Here is a 6926-nt window from a genome sequence, read left to right as displayed (position 1 = left end):
TATCCCTATCAAGTTTATCAAGATAGGACTGCAAAACCTTCCATGTGTTCTCTATTGAACATGATTGTCTCCTACAATCATATGGGAGTCGTAAGTAGATTTGGTCAGTCTAGTGTTACACCCCTCCCGACAGTACCTAACTGGAATCAAACATAATGAATTCACAGTTAAGTCCAACTAAGCTGGTTATAAAAACCTAAGCTAGCACTAGTAACAGAAGCTACGCAAGAGCAAGAATACTTCACCCAATCCTGAGATACAACCAAAAGACCGATGAAAGAATGAAAAAATGGGCTGCTGCAAACCATCGATGTTACTCGAGAGCTGGCAGAAATGAATCGAGCTCTTTCACTGGGTTGTTCCCTTTCATTCCCTGATAGTGGGTGGGGCTGTCTCCAACACAAAAGCAATAGAAGCACTGGAGCTACTTTTAAATTTTTAAGCTGCCGCACGAGTGGAAATAAGGGATTTTGACAAAGGAAAAATCTATTTCTGAGGGAGGCCCTGTGTCACCCGGTGAAATTCCTATTGTGCACGAATTTATAGGTATAGATATTGCTAAATATACCAGAGAAAAAGCTATCAGGAATGCTGGGGTTACTACCCCCAGATCGAACATCTATAATGAAATAGACGTCGGTATAGGTAAGGGTGAGTGATTGTTGTCACTGCCACAGGACCACACTCTGAAGATATCCCAATGACAAAACCCCGGAATGTGGGGAGCTGATCCAGCGCCCGTACTCACCCGCCCGCCAACCGACGACCCCAGCGCCATCTGAACTCATTCCAGGCTAGCACCCCCCCCCACAAGCTTGGTATGCCTACTCGGGGAGGGAAACCTAGATCCTGGGGGGGTCACCGGGTGACACGGCCTCTCTCAGAAATAGATTTTTCCTTTGTCAAAATCCCTTTTCTGAGCTCGTCCGTGTGTCAGCCGGTGAAATCATAACAGAGAATCATACCAAGTCTTGGTGAAAGTCTAAGAGTGACAAACATTTAGGTGATCATGTATAAAAACACCATTATTAAAAATAGTTTCAATTATCCCCAAAATATAATTAAATACTATAGGTATAGCAGAACAACTGAGTTATGACTAGGGATATAATTTATACTATAGTAAAGGACATGAGAAACAACTATGTACATCATTAATACTATAGTGGGGAGGTACTGACACTAAATAAATGACAAAACTTATAAAGGTACCTCCGGCCTTAAAACTAAATCACAGTGAGTATAACATAGCACACACTTAAAAACTAACACCGCAACATTGTACATCATAATATTAGGAGCCAGGCTGTGAGGCATGTCTGGTCCAGGAGAAAATGGCAGGGCAAATAAATGAGGCAGGCGGGCGGGGCGGAGAGGATAGGAATTAAAGGTTAATTTAAGGTGGAGAGATAATGCTCCCTACAGCCACAGCAGGGAATTTCAGAGCTTCCAGTGATTTCAGATAGTGGCGTTTAAACACTGATGGAGATTTCCAGCCCGTGTACTTCTTCAGCTCAGCGAAATTCATATTATGAAAATAATTAGTAGAGGTAGCCACCGCTCGGATATCATGAACCTTAGGGACTGAATCCGGGTTAGCTTGCTTAATGAAGTACAGGATTTGTTGTCTTATAGCCTTTAAAGAGTGTTCCACCTTTTCCCTGATAAAAGAGGACCAGACAAACACTGAGAAGTTTTTTGTAAGTAGGCCCTCAAGGTAGCGACTGGGCATAAGGACAGGTCTTGTGGAAGAGGACAACCTTCCAGGGGGACCACCTATCATGAGGGTCTTCATTTTTCACTAAGAATCTTTGATCTGGGGAAAGCAGAACTTCTCCTGACGGGAGGAAATCTACGTGATTGACACCTCTAGAGAGAGCAGACAGTTCTGAAATTCTGGTACCTGAAGCTAGACTAATTAGGAACAGGGTCTTCCTTAACAGATTCAAATAAGAACATTGATCGTTATCAATTTCTGAGGCTAATTTTAAAACATCATTAAGAAACCAGGAAACCGTATGTGGACGGGTCACTGGTCTCAAACAAGCGCATGCTCTAGGAGTGGACGAAAAGTATGAATCTGTTAAATCAATCTTAAAGCCATGCAAAAACACCTTTTTCAAAGCTGATTTTGCTGTGGTAATGGTGGCCGGAGCCAGACCTTTTTCAAACAGTGACCTAAAGAATGATATTGCCAAATTGGCGGTCATGATTTGGGCTTCAGATTCCTTTAAAAAGGATGCCAACTTTTTAACTGCTGAATCATACTGTCTGAGGGTAGAATCTCTTTTATCTGATTCAAGAAACAGAGTATTAATGGGATCAATATCCGCCCCTCTCTGAGCGGCGAATTTCATAAAGTCCATAAAGCCAGGGCATTCAGAATTCTTGAGGACTGTGTCAGCTTCCTTGTTTGCACTATTTGAGTCAGCTGTGGCTTGGGTATCTGATGACACCGTAACTTGAGCTCCAGAAGAAGAGGGAACCAATTGCTCTTCGGCCAGTTGGGAGCTACCAAGGCCACTTGGCCTTTGAATGACCTGAGCTTGTGTAACACCTTCATCAGCAGGTTTATTGGCGGAAACAGATATATTTTCTGCCAATTGTTCCAGTCTATGGACATTGCATCCGTGGCGTGAGCTTGAAGGTCCAGGTTGGGAGCAACATAACAAGGGAGTTTGTGATTGCTCTCCGTGGCAAACAAGTCCACCTGAAGGCCCGGAACCTGATGGCGGATCCATTCGAAAGAAGCCTTGTCCAGGGACCATTCTGACTCCAGCGGAGTTGTTCTGGACAGGGAGTCTGCAATAACATTCCGGACTCCTGCTAGATGGGTAGCTGACAGGTGCCAGCCGTGTTTCTCCGCTAGGGAGAAGATGGCTATCATCACTTGGTTTATCCGGCTTGATTTGGAACCCCCTCTGTTTATGCAATGTACTACTACCACGCTGTCCAACACCAGCCTGATATGAACCTAGTTGGTGAGGCGAAGTTTTTTCAGGGTTAGAAGCACTGCCATCGCTTCCAAGATGTTTATATGGAACTGACGGAACATTGTGGACCATGTACCCTGTACCTTTTCTTTTGGTGAGTATCCTCCCCAGCCGCTTAACGAAGTGTCTGTGTGGATTATTAGAGCTGGAGGAGGGAATTGAAGGGGAACTGACTTTGAGAGACCCTTGACTGTGGACCATGGCCGGAGTCTTTTCCTTAGCACTTGAGGAACTAATGACACCTTGTCCCTGAGTTTGATATTGGCTCGTCTTCGCCACACTCTGTTTATGTCTTTCAGCTTTGCTTTTAGGAGCAGGTCTGTTACAGATGCAAACTGAAGAGAACCCAAGATTCTTTCTTGCGTTCTGCAAGAGGCTTTCCTGTTTTTGAGGAATTGCCTGGTGGCTTTGGCTATCTCCCTTCGTTTGGCTGGTGGAATAGACAGTTTGTGCGAGACCAGATCCCACTGGATACCTAGCCACTGAAATTGAGCCTCCGGAGTTAGGCGGGACTTCGCCCTGTTTATTTGAAAGCCTAAGGATTCCAGAAACTCGATCACTATGGCCGTAGCTCTCCGGCACTCCTCGACGTTGGATGCCCAAATTATCCAATCGTCCAGGTATGCGGCTAGCGATATCCCCCGGGACCGTAACTGTTGTACTACCATTTCCGCCAGCTTCGTAAAGATTCTGGGTTCTATGTTGAGCCCGAATGGCATGACCCTGACCGAATAGGCCTGTTTCCCCAGTCTGAAACCTAGGAAGGGAGAGAAGTTCCGCGCAATCGGGACGTGATAATATGCGTCTGAAAGATCTATAGAGGTGGTGATGGTTCCACGAGGAAGTAGAGTCCGCACCTGCACGATTGTAAGCATGCGAAATTTGTCGCATTGTATATAAAGATTGAGACGTGACAGATCCAGGATTAATCTTTGTTGAACTGGAGTCTTTCTTGGGAACACTGAACAGCCTGCCTTGAAATTTTAGGTGTCTCACTTTCTTTATGGCCCTCTTTAGGAGTAATTCCGTTGCAAAGTCCCGCAGAGCTTTGGAGGATGGTTGATGAAATCTGATCAAAGGGGGAAGGCCCTTGATCCAACTCCAGCCCAAACCTTTGGAGACTATACTGTGGGCCCATGAACTGAAGGTCCACCGGTCCCTGAACAGATAAAGTCTGCCGCCCACCTGATCGTTCTCACTGGGAGGGTGCAGGCTTGCCTCCTCTACCGCGGCCTCCTCTTCCCCGGGAGAGGGATCGCAAGGCAGCCTTGCCTCTGAAGGAGGCTCTCGCTCTAGTCCCCCTTGCGCTCCTATTAAGACCCCGAAACGACCCCTGGCCCTCATAGGAGGGGTTAAATACAGGAGACGTTACGAAGGAAGGAGCGGCAAGAGAGTGCTGAGCTGGCTGCACCAGCACGAACTGTTGGGGTTGGGCCTTCGAGGTAGAAGGCTGGCAAACTGGTGAGACAGGTACAGCCTGGACAACAGCCTGCTGGTGTTGTCTTCTGTGCCTCCTGTATCTCTTACCAGGTCTACTCTGAGGGCCGACGGACTCGGGGGTCTTCCGCTTGAAGGCGGGGATACCCCAGCAGGAGCGCAGACTCTGATTTGCCCTGGTTGCCTCTGCCAGGACATTGTTGACTTCTTCTTCCGGGAAGATATTAGTCCCCCAGAAGGAACTTTTCATGAGCTTATTAGGCTCATGCCTGATGGTAGCGTCGGTGAAGATGTATTTGCGGCAATTCATCCGCGCTACCATGAAGTCAAACAAGTCCGCCTGAAATCCCGCCAATAGGGACTTCGTTAGGACTTGGAAGAGTGGCTCCTCTGAGAACGTCACAGCGGTTGCTTCCGCCAGGCACAGTGAGTTCAGTGATCGGCTCAGCCGACACTTAGCCTCAAACTCTGCTTTCAGGAGAGCTTCCGGCAATTTGGGAAGCTGCTTGCTGAATAAGTTAGATGCACAGTCCGGGTCCAGCTTACCCGAAGTAAAAGTGGCCGGGGCATCCTTCCAAAATTCATCGTCTCCGGGGAAGATCAGAGAGGTGGGATCAGTCTCCCGGAGCTGAGGCAACGGCTTACCCTCCGAGCATGCCTGGGCAGTCGCGAGGGCTACCTTAGTCATGCAGGGGGTCGGGATCCTGTCACCCAAGGAGAACATCATGAAGTTGCCCTTGAAGGGGGTCAACTTCGTGTTCTCCGCCTGCCACTCATTAAAGGTGCGCATCAAGGTAGACTGCACCTGGTCCCTTGGGAAGATCACTGTCTCCTTCGGGACCTTATCCATCCTTACCCAAGCTTCCTCCATCGGCCTGGCGAAGCCTGGGTAGGGGGGCAGCAGATCAGGAGGAAAGAATTCCAACTCCTCGAGCCTGCGCGTGCCTAGACCCCCGATCGTTAGGGTATCTTCATGCCGGGGAGCATGAAGGGCCAAATGCCATGGATTTCCTTTGTCAAATGGAGGAAGGGCGGAGGCATCCGGAATGGGATAATGCACAGCGGACCCACCGGAGCGCATGAACCCGGAGAGCATAGTCTCCTGGCTCTGCAGCCTCTCCGTAAGCTTGCTCAGCTTAGCATCAACCTCCGTGGAAAATCTTTGTAAGAGCATCCCTGCAAACGCCTCCGGGTCAAAGGCAGGCTGGCGAGGAGGGCTAGCCTTAGCTGCTCTCGAACTCGCACCCTTAGCTGAGGGAGTGGCCTTGCCTGCGGAAGCCACCGGACTAGCATCCCGTGGCTTCACCGGAGGGAAGGGGGTTGCCTTGCGGGAAGTCGCGGACTTATAGCCCTTTGCCTTCCAAGTCTTCTTCAACTTGGGGACAGTGGATTGCGCCCCCGTCCCTCAAGAGAGAAGACTTATGAAATCCCTGAAAGGAAGAAGCAGTGGAAGAAGGGGAATCAAAAAGGGAGCCCGCCCCCACTGCCTCACGTACCTCCCCACCTACCTCCTGGTCCTGTTCAGTATTCATAGGCTCCAGGTCGAGATCTATGGCTGCTACTTCCTCCGACACCGCCGCGTAGAGACTTTCGTCCTGGAGAGGCTGGGTTTCTACCCGGATCTGCTCGATGACAGGAGCAGCGACTTCTGCAGGTACAGCCGCTGAGATCCGGGCGCCGGGGTAGAGTAGATTCCGGATGTTCTCGTCGAGAACATACGGCTTTCCCGACGGAACATTTCTCCCAAACCCAGCCACCCAGGCTCGAAGAGAACCCAAGGCGTCATTCCGGGAAGCTTTGTCGGCCTGGAAGAGAGGAGGGACTTAATGACCGAGCGTTTGGTGAGAGATATATAAGCCCATAACGTAAATAAAACAGGTGAGGATACCAGGTAAACTAAAGGCAGTAACTATAAGCTTACCGACTCGTCCTGGACACACTCGTAAAGAGCGAAGCAAACCTCACAACCGTCCGGGTGCCACACGATGAGGTCATCAAGCCGGACTGCACAGCCCGCATGGGAGCGACAGACGACGTGCCCATAGGGCTGGTGCAGCACTGCAGAGCACCCGGGCTCCTCACAACGCACAGTCTGTACGTGTAAAACGGTATATGAACCTACTAATTTAAAGGACCTTAAACTATAGTAGGGATTGGAGTATGTTAAATAATTTATACCGGACCCGCCGGAGCATTCGGGCGGGACGATAAATTAGAGCAAAACATGACCACACTAAATCAAGGAGCGCCGGAGATAGTTTGGCGGAGCAGGACCTTAATCTAGGATCATGCAACTCTTAATTGTGAATCTACTTAAAGAATACATACTGCCGGAGCCCGGCAGCAGGCCTTAGTTTATACCGGATCCACCGAAGCATTCCAGTGGGGTAATAAACCAGAGCAAAACATGATATATACTAAATTAAGGAACGCCGGTCAATGGAGTAGGATCTTAATCTAGGATCATGCATTAATTATAACAGCACAAAGTAACTG

This window comes from Macrobrachium rosenbergii, chromosome 56, assembly GCF_040412425.1.
Source record: "Macrobrachium rosenbergii isolate ZJJX-2024 chromosome 56, ASM4041242v1, whole genome shotgun sequence".
Lineage (NCBI taxonomy): Eukaryota > Metazoa > Arthropoda > Malacostraca > Decapoda > Palaemonidae > Macrobrachium > Macrobrachium rosenbergii.
This window is presented reverse-complemented; position numbering follows the sequence as displayed.